We start from the raw sequence: 25555 nt of genomic DNA, 5'->3' as shown, positions 1-25555 counted from the left end.
TGGAATTCTCCAAGTTTAAGCTCAATTAGCAACGGGAAATTATCATTTTATTTTAAATAAACAGACCAAGAAATTGCCAAAAACCACAAATTTTATTGATAGTTGGAAAGACCGTTTTCGGTTGTAACATTTTTATCATTCACCCCTAGTTTGATGGAAATAAAACATCACCAGTGGAAGAAACGACATTTTTAGTAATTTTAAACACTGCTGACTTTTTAGGACACTTCAAGATTCAAATTTCCACCCTTCTCCCTGAGAATTTCAAGGACGCAGCTTTTGTTGAAACCCTCCTCTCACCTATTAGAAACCTTCCCTGCAATGAAACAATCCTGTCTTGAAACCCTCCTCCAATTCATCTATAATACAATATACAATACAATATTTCTATATTATTTCAATTTCAAATAGCATGTTATTAGTAGCTTTGATCTCTGAATTTTTTTTAATCCATCTTGTTCAAGAATCTCAAATTGAAGTATAATTTCCAATTTTATATTGATTTTTTAGATTCATGATGGTTAAAGTCATGTTAATCATGATTGAACCCATCTTGATGGATGAAACCTTCCCTCATCTGATCCCAAACTTATTTGAAACATGTCCTGTCAATCCTAAGGTCGATTATCATGTTGATATCCCTCCTGTCTTTAAATTGAACTCTCCCGTATCTGATGTCAAACTCATTAGAATATGTTCTGAAGGGTCAATATATCACTCCACATCTCTATAATTAAATTCTTATCTGATCTGCAAATTAATAAAACCTGTTCTGAAGGGTTGATATATCTACTCTACATCTCTATAATTGAACCTTTATGATGTCAAACTTATTAGAATCTGTTCTGAAGGGTCAATATATCACTCCAGAACTCTGGAATTGAATCCTTCTGATCAGCAACTTATTAAAATCACTTTTTGCTATTAGAAAAAACGACTAGCAGTCAGTTATTCTACAATAAATGAATTATTCACTCACTTTGACAACGAGATCTTTCGGCAGGTTCGCCATCTTCTTGGTTCTTGGTCGTCGTATTCATTGGTATTCACAACCAAGAAGATGGCGAACCTGCCGAAAGATCTCGTTGTCACAGTGAGTGATTAATTCATTTATTGTAAAATATCTGACTGCTAGTCGTTTTATCTAATAGCAAAAAGTGATATAATAATAAGCAGTTCGTGATGGAAAACAACATTGAAGAATTTTATTAAAATTATCTGTATAATTGAACCCTTATGATGTCAAACTTATTAAAATCTGTTCTGAAGGGTCAATACATCACTCCAGAACTCTGGAATTGAATCCGTAACTAATCTGCAACCATGTAAAATCTGTTCTGAAGGGTTAATATACCACTCCACATCTCAGTAATTGAATCTTTATCTGATCTCCAACTTATCAAAATCTAATCTGAAGGATCAATACATCACTCCACATCTGTAACTCTGTAATGTAGCCTTATCTGCTCCCCAACTTATTCCGACACGTCCCATCAAGTCAGTTGCCCATGTGCAACACAATAAGCCATCCATCGCAGAATTGATAATTATGGCTCGCACAAAGCGCCCATAACCATTTTGTGACGTCACAGAAGGGCCCATTATTGTCCAGTGGCCATTTTGAACTCGGCCATTATTCCTAGCCGCCAATAGCGTTAATCGTTCTGCGTTATTACTCGACGGTCACCGTTATTACGGAACCGTTATTAGACCGCTGGGAACTGATAGATAGTCGAGCATGTATGTGCTATAGAGCGGGATCCATTTATAACTGTCAGCATTAATTTCATGGGAAGCATTGATGTAATTTGTATGACGGGCCATTAACGGTAGAGCATGCATGCATGAACACAGTCGACTCACATTTTTGTGTCATCACAGCTATCATCAGCTAGAGGTTTCTAACATAAAATAAACAACCATTAACAATGAATAAACCACTAAAAAATTACAATAGAGAGCTCAGTGTGATTTCTATACCTTAAGAGTTGACGAGTATCGACAAAATTTTTCATTCACCAATTATTTGTAGAAATTTGGGAGAAGACAGTTTTGGGCTATGTCTGTTGTCTTCTCCCAATCATATTATAATTATGATCTGTAATTGCCAATGGAATGAATAAATAAATAAATTGATAAATTAACAACAGTGGAGAGAACATGTTGAGAGAATGGGAAACGGAAGAATCCTGAAAGCTGTCATTGCTTACAAGCCAGAATAAGGGAGGATAAGTATTGGCAGAACAAAAAAAGGTGGGAGAATGTTTGAAGGCAGAACAGGTATTAATGCCTACCCCTGTAACAAGACGACAACAACGGATAATAGGAGAATAATTTAACCTCAAATAGAGCAACGAATGGAAATGAACGAAAAATTGGAGATACAAAAACCTGAGCTCAAAAATTTTCGCTCGAAGCGTTCCACTGTGATCACAGCTGTGATGACATAACAATGTAAGTCGACTGTGTATGTGCAAGCAAGTTCTACCGTTAGTGACCAACCTAAGGAATAATAATTATTAACTTATAGTATGATGTGGAAATAACATAGTCCACAAGAAGAGGAAGAAGAAGAAGAATATGATGGAGTAAGGAGAAAGAGGAAAAGAGGATGGGAAGAAGAAGAGGGAGTACAAGGAGGAGAAGGAGAAGGATGAGGATGATGAGGAGGAGGAGGATTGATTGAATGATTGATTGAGTACTTTATTTATGTAGATCACTGGCTTATACACTCATATACAATAGCTTACAATACAGCAAAATTATGGAGGAGAAGGAGGTGGAGGAGAAGGAGGAGAAGGAGGAGGAGGAAGAGAAGATGTGAATGGAATTGGACAAGGAGTTGGAAAAAAAAGAAAAAAATATGAAACTACTACATCGATTACAGAAAAATATTAGATAGTTTACAATTACCGTAAATACAATAGTTGGGTTCAGAGATATCTTATAACTGAATTTTCTACATGTTCAGTGTTCTCTGTGTGGAAATTGACCTACTCCACTATGGCGAACCATGTTCTAGAGTAGGTTTTGTTTTTGTTCCTGTGTGCGGATTGGTAATTAGTGAGTAATTATTATTAAAGTAAAATCCAAATTAAATACTGTAATCCACTCCCGAAGACTTTTGCTACTGCAAATATTGGCAACAGGGTAAACAGCTAGATGGAAATTCGATGAGCAATTAATTCATTAGCATTTGAATAATTTATTGCAATATCTCAGTAATTTCCATAATTTGTAAGTGTTTAGTAAGTCAATAGATGGTTAGTTGAAAATACGAGTTGTTGTTTGCGATAATGTTCTCTATTCTCTGTCTTCCTTTCCTCATCAACAAGTAGTGTACAATTGTTTTAAACTTTCCTGGATGATTAATCTGTTTAAAGTTTGCAGGAAGTAGAGTATATATATATATATATATATATATATATATATATATATATATAATATATATATATATATAATTTTGGTGCTGAATGATTGAAATGTCTCTGGTATAGTGCCTTCCTTGCAACATTGGTGATGAGGTGATGGGTCAGCACTCAGCTTATATTCATCCTCAAATGGAAGATGGAATTCTGTGTGATTCATCGTATATCGCATCCTTCCTGGACCATCTATTGACAATCAACTACTATGAACGCATTAAATTTATCTTTGAAAGACTGATTCAACCTATTTTTTTCAATTCAACACTTTACTGTTAGTAATATTATTACCAATTGATTGAGAAGAATGTGTTTTCGGAATAATAAATGCTGCATGACCAAGTACATTTAGGAATCCGTATTGAGATGTAAATGAAAATATTGATTGTCAGCTATGAATTTCATGATTCACCAAATAAAGTCAAATGTGACATGAGATACATTGACTTTTTGGCGGTACGAAGTTCGCCGGGCCTACTAGTTGGATTATAAAGTCCTTTTCAATTTGTTTTAGAAATGTGTGGACTGAAAAACTAAATAAAAACAACATATACATGTATTATTTGACGAATATGTGTTTATCATAATACATAGATGTCCCATATAAATTGATATCTACTACATGTATATATATGCTAGAATGTATGTAATATAGCTCCTAAGGGTACTGTTGGTCACTTTTGTCGATCTATTCCTGTATATCGACTATAAATTATTATCGATATGAGACGAGTCGATAGTTCATTATCGATATTAAACTGTTTGGGGGAAGCTATCGGTTGACGGGTCCCCGGAGACAAACTGTGGGGCAAATTATTCAGTATGGCTACTGTTGTGGGAGGGGGGTGGATACCAAAATGGCGATAAATCTTCTCTCCATGGGATGTGGCGAATTATGTGGTAGGTTTAATAGACGTGTGGGTAGTTAATTTTTCATTTCCATTCTTGTTTGATCTGCAATATTTAAGGTAGATTCATAGCTGTTCAAAATTCTCTCAATATTTAAAAAATTATCAAAATTAATTTATTTTACCATAAAATAATACAGATTACCAAAATAAATATTCTAACTTACAAAATGGCACAACCGGCAAATAAGAACTTCTTCGCACATCTCATGTCAATAGAAAATAAAATATTATGATAGCATCATTTTATTTTGAAAATATCTTTTTCTGCATGACAAGAGTAGCTGATGAATCAATCTCAATTTTAACTCCTTTCATCTCATGACTAGTGACCCCCTATAATGGAGAACTCGCTTAAGAACTGTTGTATTTTAATGTTTGAAACCCGCAACTTTTAATTAACGGTATACAGAGTTGATAGAAATTTCATCTCTTAAAATTTATTCTCTTACAAGAATAATAATTTGACAGTAGGTTTCATTGGGAATCCCATTTGAAAGCGTGTGATAATTTCCAAATAGCCTCAGCTGATGTTATGAATGAATAAATCTAAAAACTGTAGTAATTGCATGCAATGATTTCTTCAGCTGACTAAATGATAAATCATAACAATTTTCATGCACTTTCAATGTTATTTTTATATCCTGGAAAAGGACAAAGAAGTGAGTCAATTCCATTGACCAACAAAAATTCTGACCTGTGAAAAGGTTTGACGAAAACTTGATTAAATTTGAAGCTGATTTATCAATTCTTTCTAAACTTAATGTAAAACATACAAACAGACAACAACTTTGGCCTTCAGTAAGTCAAAAGTTAAACTAATTTCATCAATCAATATAATTATTTTAATCACACTACTTCGTCTCTTAAGCTGCGATTAAACCAAAGCTATTAACAAAATGTTCATTTCTCAGTCCTTATAGATTCTATTAGATTGAACTTAACTTATCATACACATGATGAGCATATATGTTTGCCAAGCTCCGTTCAATCTAATAGAATCTATAACGAAAGAAAAATAAACATTTCGTTAATAACTTAGGTTTAAACGCAGCTTAAGAGACGAAGTAGTGATGTGATTAAAATAATTATATTGATTGATGAAATTATTGTAACTTTTGACTTACTGAAGGCCAAAGTTGTTGTCTGTTTGTATGTTCTACAATAAGTTTAGAAAGAATTGATCAATCAGCTTCAAATTTTAAACACGTATTCTTCAAACCTTTTCACAGGTCAGAATTGTTGGTCAATGAAATTGACTTACTTCTTTGTTCTTTTTCAGGATATAAAAATAACATTGAAAGTGCATAAGAAGAAATTGTTATGATTTATTTATCATTTAGTCAGCTGAAGAATTCATTGCATGCAATTACAACAGTTTTTCCATTTATCCATTCATGACATTATGGTGTGAACGCATTTATTCATCATGACTTTGGTGTAAACGCTGTTCTAGAACGAAATATATTTTTATTCCACCTTTTTTTTGTTTGATGGAGGAGAATAAAGTCTATAACTTGTATATGGAATGAAAAAGTACCAATTTGCCAACTGCAGATAAATCCTGGTGATAGAATCCTTTGGAAGCGAGGCAACAATTTGACACTCGCCTCATAAATTCGTCCAAATCGGAGTAATTTATTCGATATCTGACGAATTTGCATACAATTTATCAGCTATTGTTGTGACAGATCACTGATCATTCACCAGTCAAGTCTGTCAAAGTGATAGACGATTATTATTTCCTTCCCTTACACACCCTCTATCTTTCTCGCTTTCCCCTTTTCTCGAAGTTTATTCTGCTCTTCGTTTTTCTTCTATATTTTCTTCTTTCTCAAAATCGTTTTTCTCTTCACTCTTTCACTCATAAACTCGTCCTCTTTTTCTCATTCACCATCTCTATCTCTTCTTCTTTCTTCCTCACTTTATTCTGCTCTTCTTATCTCTCACATATCTCTTCCTCCTCCTATTCATTATTCTACGTTTTCTATTAACGTGAGATCCTCTATCGAAACTTTCATCTTCGAAGAATCGCCCTTCATTCCTGCCTATAATTTCCTCTTCTTTCCGTCTTCTTTCTCTTTCACTCATTTGAGTTCATTCTCTTCTTAATTTTTTCATCTGCTTGTCCAATTCCTTCTACACCGCCCCCTCCTCCCAATCCTAATCCCGCTTTTTCATCCCATCATTCTCCTCCTCTTTCTCTTTACTCCATCTTTTTCTTCTTCTCCTCATTCTCCTTCTCCCCATCCTTCTCCTCCTCCTTCCTATCTTTACTCCATCTTCTTCCAATCTTTCTCCATCTCCTCCTCTTTCTCCTTACTCCATCTTCTTCTTCTTCTCCTTCTTCTTCCCATCCTTCTCCTACTCCTCCTTCTCCTTATTCTCCTTCTTCATATTCTCTTTCTCCCTCTTCTTCTTCTTCTCCTTCTTCTTCTTCTTCTCCTTCTTTCCATCCTTCTCTTTTTCCTCCTCTTTCTACTTACCCCATCTTCTTCCTCTTCTCCTTCTTCATCTTCTTCATCTTCTTTTCCTTATCCTGCTTCTTCTCCTTCTCTTTCTCCTTACTCCATCTTCTTCTGCTCCTCCCTTCTTCCCATCCTTCTCTTCCTTTTTCTTCTTACTCCAACTTCCTCTCCACCTCATCTTCTCCTTCTTCTTTCGTCATTTATCCTTACTACATCCTCAACTCCTCTTCTTCTTCTCCTTCTCCTTCTTCTTCCTCTTCTTCTTCTTCTTCCTATCCTTCTCCTTCTCCTCCTCTTTCTACTCACACCATCTTCTTCCTCCTCTTCCTCCTTATTCTTCTTCTTTTTCTTTTTCATCTTCTTCTCCTTCCTCTCATCCTTCTCCTTCTCCTCTTTCTTCTTCATCTTCTTCTCCTTTTCCTCATCCGTCTCCTTCTCCTCCTCTTTCTCCTTACTCCATCTTCCTCTCCACCTCATCTTCTCCTTCTTATTCTTCTTCTTTCTTCATTCATCCTTACTACATCCTCAACTTCCTTCTTACTCCATCTTCCTCTCCACCTTAACTCCACCTCCTCCTTCTTCATCTTCTTCCTCTTTTCCTGAACTGTCTCTAATTTTGCTCTAACAAGCAGCGGGTGTCTCTTGAGTTCGCACTGAATTAGGACAATTAATGAGACAAAGTTTGGCTCACACTCACAAGTGTCTCACTGACTACAATCACACTCTCACTAACATCTCACACACACTCACACACTTCAAAGTATTGATTCACATACACGTGCGGAACATTGCCTGTAATTTTGTGAACTTAAAGTAAGGGTTGTGCCGATTGTAGTAACTATTTTGTTCAGTAAGAATAGTGTTGCATTAATTCAAGTAACATTACTTTTTATTAAGAGTTACAGTCTCAGTTCAAAAAATCATTCTCATTCTACATTACACTCGAACTCTCAAACCATTTCCTAAAACATGGAACACGAATTCAAAACAATATGCTCTCAACAATTACCAATAATAGGAAGTAACAAGAAACAACGAATTATAATATAAGATAGAATATACCAGGATATGACAACTATCCAACTTGAATGACAACTATCCACTACAGAAAAAGTGTGTGTGTGTGTGTGTGTGTGTGTGTGTGTGTGTGTGTGTGGTGTGTGTGTGTGTGTGTGTATGTGTATGTGTACACGATATCTCATCTCCTAATCAACGGAGTGACTTGAAATTTGGAACATGAGGTCCTCACACTATAAGGATCCGACACGAGCAGTTTCGATCAAATGCGATTCAAGATGGCGGCCAAAATGGCAAAAATGTTGTCAAAAACAGGGTTTTTTGCGATTTTCTCGAAAACGGCTCCAACGATTTTGATCTAATTCATACCTTGAAAAGTCATTGATAAGCTCTATCAACTGCCACTAGTCTCATATCTGTAAGAATTTTAGGAGCTCCGCCCCATCTGTGCAGAGTTTGATTTTAGATTCTCAATTAGCAGCCTTCATATACAAATTGAACAAAAAATTTCAGAAGGGAAAGATTGAGCATGAAAATCTCTGCAATTAATGCCTAGTAACATTTTCACCTAGAATTGAAAATAAGCTTGAAATTCGAGAAAATGTGATTATTAAATTGCAAACTGTTGGTTCTATTAAATCATTCACTACGAAGAGATGGCAGACCTCGTGTGTCTCCAGCGTTATTGTCCTATCAACAGCTGTCTCATATCTTTGAATAGTAGATTTGAGATACGCGAGAACACTAGCGTCAGGTGATAAATTTTCATAACGGCAAGGAAAGTTGTGTGAGTGCGCCACACCAGATTTTTTGTGTCTTTCTTTCATGTTGTTGAACTGATAAAAATTGAACTAATTTTTTCCAATATGAACTCTAGTGAACCTTGTTTTTGATTGTTGAAGAATCTATTCATGCACAAAATAAGCACCTCAATTTTGTGTTGCCATAAAAGATTTGCTAACTTGCTTCTTATCCATTAAAATGTCTGCAGTCTTCTAGCATTTCCATAGTACTGGCTTGGATTTCGTAATGAAATTAATGCAAACGTATTTAGAAATGTATTTGAACCGTGTGACCCCACGACATTTCAACCTGAAATTAGGCCGGGCGCTCCACGTGTTTTCTTGCAAATCGGAAAATTTGAGTGGAAGAGCGGCAGTTCTAATCGAGTCGTCACCGCGAGAAGATGTAGTCATAGAGCTTGTCTCGGCCTCTAAACTAGGCTTCGGCCTATTTAGAAGGAAAATATCATCATTTTTATTCTGTATAATTTAAAAGCATGAAGTTTGAAAAATAGTACCTTAGTTAAAATGTAAACGTGAGTGATTCTGAGTGCCGATTTCTTTGTTCAATGTTGATTCCATGGTGAGTGCCACAATTATCTTATTAAGCTCAAATAGATGGACCACATAAATCGACCGAGGCCCTAAATTTATTGTAGAGTGAGTTAGCGAATTCTTGTCTAAATATCAAATTCTTATCTAAATATTCATAATTATTGAATTGTTTGAATGCGACTAATAAATTAATGTCAGTAGCAATTCTTCAAAATCTTTTATTTCACGTTCCTGGCTCGTGATGAGTTACTTGTTGCTAAAACAGGTATTGTTGAACAATAGTGAAGATCTTGGCATTTGCATGAACGAATCCATCCAAAGCTCCCAACCGTGGATTCGAATAGTTTAATCAGGTTGATAGTTGAGTAGAGATTTCAAGAGCAATTATTATATATTTCCTTTCTTACAAAGTGTGGGGTAGTGTTATTAATTCATCCACACGTTACAAATGATGTCAAGTGTGGGTATTGGATATAAATACCTCCTCCTATTACAATGGTTTCAGGTGGGGGGTAGTGTTAGATATCACCACCCTACAATCTCCTTCACAACTCAAAACACGAGAAGTACAATGAACGTCGAAGAACATCGAAGATGAATGGCACTATTGTAGATGTACTGCAGAACTGTAAACAAGAGGCAGACAAAATAATGCAGTTAAGAGATGAGTTGGCAACATTGTATGTTCACAATCAGAAGGAGTGAGGGAGAGAGCAACATTATAAACAGAGTCAGGTCGGCAGGAAATGATGCCAAACCACAGAAACACGAAAACCTCATTTGGCATAGCTTTTGAGCAGTGGTGGTGTGGGGGGAAGTATGTCTGAGAGTAGATTATGACGGTGAGGAATGGTTGGTGAGTCATGAACTTTATGAGGGGGCTCGAGGAAGATGTCGGAGGAGAATGAGAAAATCGAGTAGGATGAAGAAGACGATGGACAACAACATGAAGAACATGATGAATGATATAAACAAGAGGAAGATCATGAAAGGCAAGATTCAAAAGGAAACTGCAAGCAACGCAGGAGGAGAAGAAGAGAAGAAGAAGAAGAAGAAGAAGAGGAGAGAAGAAGAAGAAGAAGAAGAAGAAGAAGAAGAAGAAGAAGAAGAGAAGAGAAGAAGAAGAAGAAGAAGAGAAGAAGAAGAAAGAAGAAGAAGAAAAGAAGAAGAAAAACAACTTGAATTACGGAACTGGGGCCTACTGTAGAATGAAGGAGGAGGGAAAGAAGAACAAAAAACTAATTATTTAGAAGAAAATAGTCTCTTTAACTATCAATAAAATCTGTGATTTTTGACAATTTCGTAGTATTTTAATCTAATTTGATTATAGAGTTGATTGTTCAAGGTAGGGAATGAGTCACTTTTCGAGATTTTAGAGACAGTTATGAGACAGATTCACAGGGTACTGAATACAGAGTTTTTGGGTGCAAAATGTTTATCTTGTTTCAAGAGTATTGAGGGTTCCAGAAGCATGTGGGAGGCTATTTCGGATTATCTATCTAGCGTATGGCAAAAGACATAATCAAATTTCAATAGTAAAATGGGATGGATAAAACTATATACAAGGATAAATAGGTATTAATTTGATGATAACCTCGACACATAGTGAGTTTTCATTTTGTAATCCCTGAATATTGTTATATTATTGAAAATGTATGAAAAAATAATATGTAATGTATGAATTTATGAATAAACTCCTCTGGATGTCTCGTCCAACATCCAGAGAAATTATTATTATTATTATTATATATATATACCACATTTATTTGTTCATATATCAACAAAGAATGGATTCGTCTCAGTCATAGATCTTAAAGCTAACATTTAATACATTTAAATAAGCTATTGATTCTGGTGTGGCTTACAGGAAATGGAAAAGAAGAAGGAAACCACCTTCTTCTTCATTTCGGATTATGGAGGTAGGTTACGAGGTATCTGAGAAGGAAAAGATAGTGAGAAAGCTTCTTGAAGGTTGCTGGATGAGAGTAGATTGAGTTGTTTTGAATTCGGGCTGAGTTGAATTATTGAGGGTCAGATTGTTAGGTTAGGTTGGGTTGTTTTCGATTATCAGGCACCAGTCTGTCATGCAGTGCTGAACTATTTGAGGTCACGTGACCTCAGACGTGATCCTGACTCACATGTCACGTGACACAGGCCTCAGCCGATGTTGTTGTGATGAGGTTCATTTTCAAATGTCAGCTTGGGTCGAAAGGGAAGCGTCTATCTCAGTCATGAGAAATACTGACATTTCAATCTAGTGGAATGTGATGAGGTTGACTAGTGACATTCACTTCATACTGTCAGTATTTGTTGAATGGGAGGTGTTGGTTCCATCTATGGGGAATGCTGACAGTTGAAAGTTGTGAGGTTTGCAAGCTGTAGACCAGCGTATGTGATTCATGTGAATTTACTGGTGACAATAATGCTGCTTGACCTTCTATGAGTAACTGAGGATTGAGCAATTGTGATTGTGGTCTGTGTTGGTTGCTGAGCTATTTTTGGTTGCATCGATTGAGTTGAGAATGTACTCTAAGGCCCATATGCAGATACTCGGTTCAAACGGAGAAATGCTAGCTGTTCGTTTAAACCCCGTATGGGAACACATTAATGATAATTCCAACCACAATCTCAAAGTAATCGTGGTTTAGCGTTAAACGTAGTGTTAGTATGTGGTCCTAAGATCCGATTCCACCAATTAAATAACTAAAAAATCTGGTGTGGTGCACTCACACAACTTTCCTTGCCGTTATGAAAATTGATCAACTAACGCTAGTGTTCCCGCGCATCTCAAGTTTACTTATAAACAAAGATCTGAGACAGGTGGTGACAGGATAATAGCGCTGCAGACACACGAAGTATGCTATCTCTTCATAGTGAATGATTCAATAGAATCAACAGTTGCCAACAGTTTGCAATTGGATAATTACAGTTTCTCGAACTTCGAGCTTATTTTCAATTTTAGGTTTTAGAAAATGTTACTGGACATTAATTGAAGAGATGTCCATGCTCAATCGTTTCCACTAGAAATTTTTTGTTTGAATTATATCTGAGACCTGATAATTGGAAATCTAAAATCAAACTTTGCATAGATGGTGCAGTGCTCCTGAAATTTTTACCGATATGAGACTTGTGGCAGTTGATAGAGCTTATCAATGACTATTTCAGGTAAGAATTTGAGCAATATCGTTGGTGCCATTTGCGAGAAAATCGCGAAAAACCCTGTTTTTGACAACATTTTCGCCGTTCTAGCCGCCATCTTGGATTGCATTTGATCGAAATTGTTCGTGTCGGATCCTTATGGTGTAAGTACTATACGTTCCAAATTTCAAGTCATTCCGTTAACTGGAAGATGAGAAATCGTGTACACAGACGCACACACACTCATACACACACACACACACACACACACACACACACACACACACACACACACACCACACACACACACACACACACACACAAACACACACACACAGACCAGTACCCAAACTCAGGGCTCAGGGGAACTTGAAACGTATAGAAATTTACGTTTACGTTTACGTTTTTACGAATTGGGGTACCTTAATTTTTTTCGGAAAGCAATACTTTCCTTACCTATGGTAATAGGGCAAGGAAAGTAAAAGCTATTCCGATTTAGATTTTTATCCAACTGAATGATTGAATAGCAATAAATAACGAAAACGGGATTCGAGCGGCAGTTGGATATAGTCAGATTATATAAAATTAATTGTTCCATGATTTCTTGTTGATTTAGAATCGACTGTTGCTCAAATCTAGATTTGTTCTGGTGAAATGTGGCCTGAAGGCCGTTTGACTAGAGCCATTTTAAACAGAATCTCAACTTAAACTGGGTTAAATCAATGTTGAATTACGTTTGCTATGTGATTCAAATTGAAATTGAACAACCAGGGGCTTATGGTATGAGAAAAAATAAACTCGTAATATAATTAGTGACCTGGTTATAAGAATATGAAATCACAAAAATATTATTTTTTATTTACTATTATGCAATGGGACTCAGTTGATTCAATTTAGTTTGAGCTTTCACTGTGTAAACGGCACATAGTAGTAGGTACACTGAACCCTAGACGTTCTAAAATTATGTGCTATTCATCAATTAATTTATTTATTGATATTCATTCATCCATGATAAATACAATGTGGGAACATTCAACAGACATTTTTGGATAGCTTATATTATGATATATGTTCATATTTCATGAGAAACTGTTTGAGATTACTGAAATAATAAGTAATAATTATTGTTAGAAATCTGTATAATTGATTTCCATCACTATTATTTTGAAAATCCATTATGTTAGAGATTATCAGGCAGAAGATTGACATGACCTAATCTATCAATAACCACTAAGTAACCTTATCTAAATTTTTGAGAGGAATATCGCAAGTTTACTTTATTTTTCTCTCCTCATAATTTTTGATGATTCTATTATTGAACAAAGATTATTGAAGATGCAGTCGTAGAAGAGAGAAGTGGCAGCAAAAAAGGGAGAGAGAAGTGAAAAAGAATAATTGGAAGAAGAAAAATAAGAAGATACAGGAGAGTAGAGTACGTGAGACGTATTTTTCCCTTTCGTGAACCTCAAAAATAGTACCTACTGTGGTAGTAGAGAGCGTGAGTAAGAGAGAGTGAGAGTGAGTGAGTGGAAGAGAGGAGAGATCATTGAACCCTCACTGCTCTTGACCTACTAACACAGTGACAACACTGAACAGCCGATCGTTTCGTCTCATCTGTTTTCCATTTTCTTCTCATTCTTTTCCTCCTCAATTATCTCTTATACCTTTTCTCCTTTCTTTTCATTCCTCTTTTACTTTCCTTTCCTTTCCTATCCAAAATATCTTGTATTTGGGTTTACTTCGCGAGCAATACCTCTTCTATCACATTTCATTCATCCTTTTCATCTATAGTTTATCATAATTTTTAAATCACACAATGTCACATCCTCGTTTCTCATTCTTCCATTCTGATTTTCATTCAATTGTTTACTTCTCTATTACTACAAAATCAATTTGATTTTTCTCGCATTTCAATCAATTTGTCAACTGGAACATCAAACCATCAATATCTCGACTCTCCTGTTCCTTGATTATTTCGTACTAGCAGGAAACCCGTGCTTCGCAAGGGTCTATTTTGAAACTTGACGTAATGAAATCTTGGAGAATCGAAAATATGCCTACAACCATCCTCGGTAAATAAGGAATCTATATGCAAAATTTCAAGTTACTCAGTCCAGTAGTACAGACGTGATGATGCCTCATACATAATTTCCTTATCCCGCACGCGTTCTGAGCCAGTTCTGTACTTTAATATAGTATAGATTATATTATCTGGCAACTAACGGAAGCACTTGCTCACACACATGTTTTTTCATCAGCGAGAGGCTCCCAACATAAAAAGAAAGCAATAACAATAGATGAACCACTGGAAAATTACAAAAAGTAATTATTAAAAAGTAATTTAACATCAAATAGAGCAGCGAAGAAAACATAGACAACAAAAATTCGAAGATACAAAAACTCAACCTTGAAATATTTTGCTCGAAGCAAGCCTTGGCTGTGAGGACACCACAATGTATGATGACATGTGTATCATGTATGCATGTTCTACCGTCAGAAGCCATGCCTTAGATCTAGAATTAAAGATTATTACAGTGCAACAAAGTTCAAATTATTCAGTTGGACCTAATGAACAGATCTTAAAACAATCTGTAACAAATTCAGTTGGACCTCACAAAGAAGGGTTGGCTCTCTTGAAAACTGCATATGCTCCGCATGTATTAGAGAGTGATGATTATATTCATGAATGTAAATTATACACTTTACTTTGTCGTATGGTGATCCAATGGTCTCTTCATTAAGAATTCAAGCTGCTCAACTGTGTATGTTGAATATTGAAGCATTCCCTGCATAATCACCGCAAGAAGTTAGCTTCTGCTTGGCTAGATTTTGAGCTGCTTTTCCAAGATTATGGACAAACTATTTTATTATCTGCGAGGTTTTTCTTTAGTTGTGAAAGTAGTGATAGTATTATAAAGCTGATGGGGTAAATGATATTGCCGATGATTCTCTCAACTAATTATTCATTGAAAAAGTTTGAAACTAGTCAAGGCCCTTTCGTGTATTCGTCTCAAATATTTTTTCCACTGTCAAATTATCCTTGAAAAAGAAATATTCAAATGTTTTCCACTATTCAAATATTTTTTCCACTGTCAAATTATCATTGAATAAGAAATATTCAACTGTTTTCATAATTTCTACCAACTCTATATAAATGAGTTGCGGATTCCAAAGATTACAATACCACAGTTCACGAGCGAGTTCTCCAACCCAGGGGGTCAATAGTTATTCATTTTCATAGGAACTCTATCTGCTAAAAATGCTTTTTTATTTCCAGAATTTTGAATTTGTCTGGAACTAATTCATTTTCATTCTATGACTGGTTAATCCTACAATTCTATTTCAACACTCAATTCAAAATTGAAATCAAATTTCAATACTCAATTTCGTATAGAACAAAAATGAAAATCTAAGTACCCTTTAGTAAATTTGCCATTCATGAAAATGGCATCATAGCCGGAACATGTTGAGTTGTGAGTAATAGTATATTTCGCACCTAGGGCCGAAAATGAGACTTTTCTGGCTCGAAATCGGTTTTCAAGTCCGAGGCCGTAGGCCGAGGACTAGAAAAGATTGAGAGCCGGAAAAACATTTTTGCCCATGGTGAGAACGTAATTTTTCGCCACACAGAAAAATAAACAATATATATATGAGAATAATAATTATTCTCATTGTCTATTATAAGCACTTCCGAAAGCAAAAGTGGAAGGTCATAGCTCTAGCAAATCTGAATATCAAGAAATTGTCCAAGTATTTTTATTTTTTATTCTGATTTGTCTAAATAACCTAAAAGATTATGTTCAATTATGTAAGAGGTTGAGTTTATACTTTTTATTCTTCCAAATGACAATAAGATGATATTATTATAAATGCTTTAATTATTGAATGATAAACACAAATAATGAAAAGTTTTTGATCAGCTGGTTTATCACACTTGAAAAAGTTTTTGATCAGCTGGTTTATCACACTTGAAAAAGTTTTTGATCAGCTGTTTTAGCACACTTGAAATTCGGCCAATCTGATGTGATCTGAATCTGAATGTCAATGGAAGTTAAGGTTAGAAGTTCTATTCTTCTATGAAAATCGAATTATTTGAATAGTTTATAATATATATCTTATCTGTATTTTATCCATTTAAATAAAATGATAGTATATTATTACAGAATACTTTCTTGAATTCTAGAAGCATGAAATGATTCCGTTTATCCACCATGTTCTGTGATAAACGCTTTACTAGGAGGTTGAGGTTAGATTCTATTATACTCTGAAAATTGATTTGAATAGTTTATAATATCTCATTTGTATTTCATTCATCCAAATAAAATGATAGTATCTTATTGCAAAAACTTTATTCAATTCTAGAAGCATAAACTGATTCCGTTTCATAAACTATTTTGTAAACACGTTCACATCAAATCAGAATCAGCTGACTTCAAGGTTATTTTACAGCCCTAGGGCCGTAAAAATTTTACCGGCCTGGTCAGAAAACAATCACTTTCGGCCTCCATATGACGCACGTAAACCGGCTCATTACATCCAAGTGGGGCGAAAACAATATTTCGCCCCACTTGGATGTAATGAGCTGGTTTTCGTGCGTCATATGGAGGCCGAAAATGATTGTTTTCTGACCAGGCCGGTAAAAGTTTTACGGCCCTAGGGCTGTAAAATAACCTTGAAGTCAGCTGATTCTGATTTGATGTGAACGTGTTTACAAAATGGAATCAGTTTATGCTTCTAGAATTGAATAAGTATTCTGCAATAAGATACTATCATTTTATTTGGATGATTGAAAAACAGATAAGATATATATACCGTATTATAAACTACTCAAATTCGATTTTCAGAGTAGGATAGAACTTCTAACCTAAACTCCCGAAGTCGACGACAACAAGCATTGTTGACATCCAGATTGGCCAAATTTCAAGTGTGCTAAAACAGCTGATCAAAAAACTGTTCATTATTTGTGTTTATTATTCAAGAATCAAAAAATTTATAATAATATCATCTTTTTGTCATTTGGAAGAATAAAAAGTATAAATTCAACCTCTTACATAATTAAACATAATCTTTTAGGTTATTTAGACAAATCAGAATAAAAAATAAAAATATTTGGACAATTTCCTGATATTCAGATTACCTCAGATTTGCTAGAGCCTTCCACTTTTGTTTTCGGAAGTGCTTATAACAGACAATTATTCTAATATATATATTGTTTATTTTTCTGTGTGGCGAAAAATAACGTTCTCACCATGGGCAAAAATGTTTTTTCGGCTCCCAATCTTTTCTAGTCCTCGGCCTACGGCCTCGGACTTGAAAACCGATTTCGAGCCAGAAAAGTCTCATTTTCGGCCCTAGGTGCGAAATATACTATTACAAGAGGTTAATTAGATTTTTATTTTCATTTCTATTTAAGAGTTGCCCTAACGAAAAAAGTCAATTTCGTATTAATGTTCAAAATGCATTCTTGTTTTAGACTTATTTTACTATTTATTATTACTACTTATTATATTATCTCACAAATTATTTCAAAACTTTATTTAAAATTCAAATTAAATTTCAGTGACAATTATATTATCTTCATAGAATCTTTGTTAATGAAACAATGCATTCTTATCACAGAATTCAAAATTTCCATAAACTCGATAAATTTTACATTTTAATCAGTTTTTGCAACACTCTCGACCTGGTCAGGTTTATAGTTTATTCCCTTTGTTGTCACTCTATTGTCATCACTTTGAATTTTAATTCCAACAAAACCCAAAATCCTACTGAATATTCGACTACTCTGTGTTATCATCTGTGGCTGTTTTCATTCAATAATTCTCTTTCATCCCAGAACGTACATTATTATTCATAAATTTTATCCCAGAACGCGGGTGATTATTCATGCATGCAGGTTTGATCTTCGAATGAGTACTCACTGAACTGAGAACGATTTCTGTTATCACCTTGATTGTACTTTGTTCTGCATAGTGGTTAATATTCCCTTTCAGTCTCAGTGATTCGGTTGGTTAGAATATAGAATAATGAAATTAAATAATCTCTTTATCACTCTCATGAGTTGTTTGTTTTCCATTACTCCCTACGGTTGTGAGAAATAATTTGTTCTTATAAAGCTTTGTTAATATTATAATTGCCGCTGTTTTATCCATTAGTCCAGACAACTAACGCTCGATATTATGATGATAATGGGATGATAATTGGTAAATATTGAATTGTATGGAACATAATCTACAAACTATAATTTGAATCCTAGATTTTGAAAGTAGCAGATTTGGGTAGTTGTAATTTACTACAAATAATAATGTGCAATATTTATAGAGGATGGAGTTGGGAATTTTAACAAGATTTCATAGGAAAGACGCAGCACGGCTACTCGAAAATTTTAGGAAAATTCCTGTAGCACATACTGAACTTGAGCAATAAGAGTGGGGGGAATAAGAGGGAAGGAAACCTGAGATATGCAGCCTACAATAGAGGCCAGTATATAATAAAATATCAATATGCTTAATAGAATGAAAAAAATGGAATGGGAGAGGAGAAGAGGAAGAAGGAGAAGAGAAAGAAGAAAAAGAAAAGGAAGAAGAAAAAGGGAAAAGGAAGAGGGGAGATACAGGATAAGGAAGGCAGAATGGAGGTTAATGAAGCATGAAGGATCATCAAAATAGTTCATCAAAATAAGTGTTGATTAACTGATTTCCGCTGAACTGTTCAGGATCCCTCCAGCACCCTAATACAGAGAAATGAAAATGGCGAAAACTTGAAAAGGATGAGATTGAAAGGAAAAATGTGAGTAAAAAGCTGTGGTAAGAACTAAAAGTCAGAGCCATGCTAATTTAGTCCTACGGTGGTAGTTCTTCCGTCTCCTTCCATCTTTTCTTTGATCCCATCCTCCTCCTCCTCTTCCCCTCATCCTCCTCCTCACCATCATTCTCATCTTCCACATCATCCTTCCCCTCCTCCTTCACTTGCTCCTTCTTCTTCTTCTTCTTGCTCATCCTCTCCCACATCCTCCTTCCCATCCTCATTCTAGACCCCCTCCCAATCTTCCTTTTCTTCACTATCATCCTCCTCCTTCTCTATCATCCTTCTCCTTCTCCTACACCTTTCCCATTATCTCCTCTTCACCTTCATCTTCAAATTGTTCTGCTTCTTCCCTGTATCCTCACCCCGTCCTAAACTTGTTAGATGAACGATTAGATTATATTAATCTTCGCCAGGAAAGAAGGCTTTTAGCGGCGTCATCAATTTAGCAGCCGGCTTCCAATCTCAATTCGATGATAGCTTTGACTCCAACCTCTATTCACGACTCTGCTCATTTAAAAGACTCTATTCTTCTATTGAATTCATCAATAATCGCAGAATAATGATCTCTGAAAAGCCTTATTGATTTTTGATTTCGGATAAAAAAATTTGGTGTGTAAGGATGAGGGATTTGGAAAGAGGTGGAGTAATAATGACTTGTAATAGGAATAGGAAGTGGTTTAGATAATACTAGTAGTTATGTGAACAGTAGACCTCACGCTGTTTCCTCATCCACAGTATCTAATGTCACCTGTTTGAAATGTTAACAAACTCAGTTCACGTTTAAATTTGTATTCATCCATTTCCGTGATAATCTTTCCATCTGATGAAAATATTCCTCAAATATCTGAAAAAAATTTATTGTCAAAAATATTATAATTTCTCCAGCATTATTCAGTTCATTTAATCATTTATGATTTATTCAATTCTTATTTTCAATCCTCATTTGGGAAGGAACTAATCTTGGACAATATTTATCATCATAAAAATTAATCAACTAATAAATCATCAATTATTCTAGTTGTAGACAATATTTAACATCATAAACGTTCCTTTAATCTTCAATTTCTTTTATTCAGAATTATCAGCTATTTTCTAACTAAATTTTCAGTCTATCAGGTGAAATAATTATTATTAGCCTATTGAAATTGAGAAAGACTTATTTAAGAGAGAAAGCAATAGGAATGCCCTATACACACATTCGTGCATCAGTCTATGAATGCAGAATTAATGAATGCAAAATTCTGCATTATTGACAATACATCAGTCGACAATACAATAGTATCTAGCGGATTATAAAGTATATAAACTGTATTCTTCCTGACAGTATAAGAATTGAAAGTAATTTGAAGATCACAATAAATATGTATGTGATGTATATACAAAATATGTATCAGATCAGATCGGATTTTTATATTCAACACAATATGCACTGCTGGCTTCGATACCGATCTGTTAAAACAAAAAAAAATAATATCCAATATTGGCAAACATATCGCTTAGTTGTACTAATAATTAACTCAAGTTCGAACAATATGATAATTGGAAGCGATTTGACTATGTATAATAATTATGATGGTTTGATTATGATGTCAATAGTCGATTATGATGATTTCTTCACTGTTTGGTATCAACATGAATCGGTTAGTATAAATTATACAACAATAAATTTTTCAGGTTTTTGAAAAATTATTATCAAGTAATCATTGATTAGATAGTAGATTTTGTTTCTCTCTCATTGAATAGAGAGAGACATTCTACCATGAATCGGTTAGTATAAATTTTACAACAATTAATTTGTCATGTTTTTTGAAAAATTATTATGAAGTAATTATTAATTGGACAGTAGATTTTGTATCTCTTTCATTGAATGAAGAGACATTTTTTCATGAATCGGTTAGTATAAATCATACAACAATTTATTTGTCTTTTTTTTTGAAAAATTATTATCAAGTAATCATTGATTGGATAGTAGATTTTGTTCTCCTTTCATTGAATACAGAGACATTCTTTCAAAAGAAAGGCAGGAATTATTCTCCTGTGTAGAAGGTTAAGTCTCTCAAGAATATTGCAGGAAAAGTTTAAGGAACTGGAGTTTCTAGGACTTTTGGGCACTCGAAATTGAGCACAAATTCCAAAATGTCAAAGTTTTGTCCAAGATACCCGGGAAATTCACTCAGTCTAGAATAATTTATATCCGGAATCGCTCATTCTTAGAACATGACTTAAGTTATTCTCAAACAACCATCACATTTTAACATTAATTTGTGAAAGCACACAATAATCATTTTGAAAGTCTTCTCATTTACGTTCTTTTGTAGACAGGCCCGGTTGCACAAGGGCTGGTTGAGTTTAATCGTGATCAAGCTCACGAGAATCAATCAAATTAATATTGGCTCTGATGGAATTGATCACGATTAAAATTCAACCAGCTTTTGTGCAACCAGCACACAGTCTTCAAGCAGGTGGTGTTCTAAATTATATCAAATTAATTTCTCTTCTGATTAAAACTAAACAATGGAAGTTCAAGTCTTATCTTCTCAGCTTCTCACTTAATTATGAATCCTCCCATAATCTATGAATATTTTCACTTTCTCAAATTCCCAGTCAATTATAAATCCTCTCAATAATAACGTATATTTGGAACCAACAGATTTCAATTCCTATTTTCTTCTAACTCTATTGTCATCTGTCATTTTCTTGTATTCCCCATTTGTATTGTATATATTCGGGCGGGCTTTTTCCGCTCATTTTCACGATAGAAAATCTGTTGGTGGAAAAACGAGTCAGCGACAGCAAAATGATGCACAGCACACAGAATGCAAAATGAATGAATGACTCCGGGGGATAGGAATCAGTTTCGTGGTTTCGCCTGCAATATTCTTCTCTTTTGCATGAAAGGAAAATTGTGAGGAGTGAGAGGGAATGACTGAGTGAGGTAGAGGCAGAGAAGAATATAGCATCTATAGAGAAATATATAAAGACACCGATAAATCTGTGGAAAAAAGAGAGATAGGGAGAGAATGAGAGAGGATAAAACTGTGGGGAAAGAGAGATAGAGGGAGAGAAAATATACAACTGTGAGGAAAGAGAGTTAGAGAGAGAAAGATAGAGGATGAAACTGTGAGGAGAAAGATGGAGTGAGAAAGAGAGAGAATGAAACTGTGGGGAAAAAGAGATAGAGTGAGAGAGAGAGAGAGAGGATAAAACTGTGGGGAAAGATAGATATAGGAAGAGAGAGGATAAAACTGCGGGTAAAAAGAGATGGAGAGAGAAAGAGAGAGGATAAAACTGTGGGGAAAGATAGATATAGGAAGAGAGAGGATAAAACTGCGGGGAAAGAGAGATAGAGAGAGAAAGAGAGAAAAAAGAGAGCTAGAGAGAGAGAAAGTGAGAGAAAGAGAGGGAAAGAGTGAGAAAGAGGGGGAAGGGGAAAGAAAAAGTAGTTGAGGAGAGACAGACAAGAGTAAAGCAACTACAAAGAGATATTATATATATGAACTTGGAGAAAACAATGAGATTACAATATATACTGGCTTTTACACTTATATACAATAGCTTACAATACAGCAAAATTATAGATGAATTTACATAATATAGACTAAGAAAATAATTATTGAACTGTATATGATATGAAAAAGCAATTTGTAATATAATAACTATAGATAATAATCATATTGTTATGCATCTACATAAATTGGCGGAGCTTTGGACATATCAATGTCCATTCTTCGGAAAGAATATTAAAAATATCCTCCCCACTAACTCTCTACCAAAACGTTAATTTCGTTATTTAAACTAAGGATTTATTATTAATGGAAATATTGTAAAAGTTTTAATCAATATGAATATTTAAGAGAAAAAAAAACAGAAAATTGATAAAGTAAAATAATTATATAGGTAGATAAGATCAAATAATTGATTAATAAAATGAAGTAGGCTGAAAGTAGATCAGGGTTATCAACTTTCAGTAATATACAGCAGTATGCAGTGGATAATTGAAATAACATGATATATATATATATATAATTCGTTCTATAACATGGTTTAAAGGTTTGTATTTGTGGGATGGGTGGGGGATGGTTGTCATGTGATCGTTCTAGGGCCGGACAGTTTCAGTCATTTGTTCCAAAAGATGTTTTTTTAAAGTCAGGATGAAGCTCGCTCGGCTCTCGATGGACCTGATAGAAACAGGAAGTGCATTCCATGCACGACAGGCACTGACTAAGAAGGATTTTGTGAAAATAGTAGTTCGATGATTGGGTATCCTTAAAGTACTTTCTCCGGTTCTAGTATGTGAAGCATCTATCCTCCTACCTTCAGAGACAAATTTGAAATCATCTTTAAAATAGTTCGGATTACCGTATTTCAAGATATCTCTAACAAGCTTGACTATTCGAAAAAGCCTCTGATCGGGAAGCTTCAATGTTGAACTAGCAATGTGGGCTGGGGTGATATGATCATGGCGTTGGAGAGAGTAGACGAAACGTAGTTTATTAAACGCTGTAGTTTATCATTCAGAGTGACTTGCATATCGTTAAGAACAGAATTACAATACATTAAATGTGGGAAGATGAGAGATTGAACCAATAATAATTTAATGTTTCTAGGGAGGATATCGTGCATTTTCTTCAATGCATGCATGGCTGAGAATACCTTTTTACAAGTTTTGTTCACTTGTTCTGACCAGTCAAGAGTATTATTCATAATAATGCCTAAATTTTAACTGAGCTACAGTAAGGAATGTCATTACCGTCTACACTAATTTTGTGAATCGATTCAAGGTCAATATTGTTTATAAGACGAGAATATCCAATTATAATGGGTTGTGTTTTGATGGGATTAAGCTTAAGGCCATTTTTCTTTGTCCATTCCACTATCGAATTGATATCCTGATTCATTATTCCAACTGTTTCATTAATTTTTGTTATGGGACAGCTTAAATAGATTTGAAGGTCGTCTGCATAAGTATGGAAACTGGAGAATTTGATAATGGAAGAAAGGTCATTAGCATACAAAGTGAAGAGGAGAGGGCCTAAAATTGAACCTTGTGGTACTCCATGCATAACGTTTTTCCAAGTGACTTTTTGTCACCGACAGATACACATTGTTTCCTACCTAATAGATAGGATTTAAACCAAACTAACGAGTTGTGACTGAAACCAAGAATAGCCAACTTATTCAGAAGGACTGTATGATCAACAGTATCGAATGCTTTAGAAAAATCAAATAGGGTGAGGATGGTGCATTTTCTTTGGTCCATAGCTAACCTTATATCATCAGTGACACGAAGCAGAGCTGTCTCAGTTGAATGGAATTTTCTAAAGCCTGATTGAAAGTTATGAAGCTTACTATTGTTGTCTAGAAATTTTACAACTTGAGCATGAATGAGTCTTTCTAGCACTTTGGACAATGCAGGTAAAATACTGATTGGTCTAAAATCCTCAACTTTATTGGGTGATGGAACTTTATTTAGAGGGCGAACCAGAGCAAACTTCCAGTTTTCAGGGAAAATGCCTTCTTCAAGTGACTTGTTGAAAATGTATGTAATGGTTGGTAAAACAGCAAATAACATCTTCTTGATAATTTAATAGGAATTTTGTCTACACCCGTAGCATTACTATGAATACGTTGAATTGCTCTGAAAGTGTCTTCTTCTGAGATTGGATGGAAATGAAATTGATCAGTGATTGGTAAATCTAAGTTTGTAACCTGCTCTTCAAGATCATCTATATGATTAGCAATGACAACTTCGTCGCGTTGGTTAGAGTGTGAAACGAAATGGTCATTTATATTATTCAATGGTAAGTCAATTTGTGGATTCGATTTCTGTTTGCCAAGCCCGAATTCTTTATTCCCTGCCAAAGTGATTTAGAGTCTTGTCTATTGTTTGTCATAAACGAATTCAAGTACCTAATCTTTGAGTTCCGTAATTCCTGTTTAACCCTATTTCTAAGGCTCCTATACTCTATCAAACTGTCCAAGTCAAATGTCTTTTTAAATTTTCTATGTGCTTTGTCTCTACGTCCCATCATCTTAAGTATGTCTTCAGTCATCCACGGTACTATTAATCCTCCTTGTCACATAAGGTGCATGTTTGTCATACAAAGTCAAAGTCCAATTCTCGAAAGTCTTGACCATGTCATCAACTGAGGGTAATGCTTCAATTTGATGCCATGGAGTCTGAGCCACATCAGTCAGGAAGGCGGCTTCATCAAAGTTTTTGAAGTCTCTATAAGTGATAATTTTCTGTTCTGGCTTGGGTATCTTATGGGAAAGTACACAGTAGATCAAATCATGTCTAGAAATAGCTGGGACTGAGATTTGGCCTGCTTGAACAACCTCATTGGGATCACTAACAATGAGAAGGTCAATGAGTGTGTCTGATTCATTAGTATGATGAGTTGGATCGAGGGGTAAAATAGTCATGTTTAGGCATTGGAAAATTGTAGTCAGTT

The 25555-nt window shown here is 34.8% G+C and overlaps 1 protein-coding gene across 1 annotated transcript in view; it reads left to right on the top strand.

Annotated features, from left to right (window-relative positions):
* The window catches only part of LOC111049624 (head-specific guanylate cyclase), a 308894-nt gene that overhangs the window by 56587 nt on the left and 226752 nt on the right, over window positions 1–25555 (top strand). The gene's annotated exons all lie outside the window — the stretch shown is intronic.

This window comes from Nilaparvata lugens, chromosome 12 (assembly GCF_014356525.2).
Source record: "Nilaparvata lugens isolate BPH chromosome 12, ASM1435652v1, whole genome shotgun sequence".
In the NCBI taxonomy this organism is placed as follows: domain Eukaryota; kingdom Metazoa; phylum Arthropoda; class Insecta; order Hemiptera; family Delphacidae; genus Nilaparvata; species Nilaparvata lugens.
This window is presented reverse-complemented; position numbering and strand designations above follow the sequence as displayed.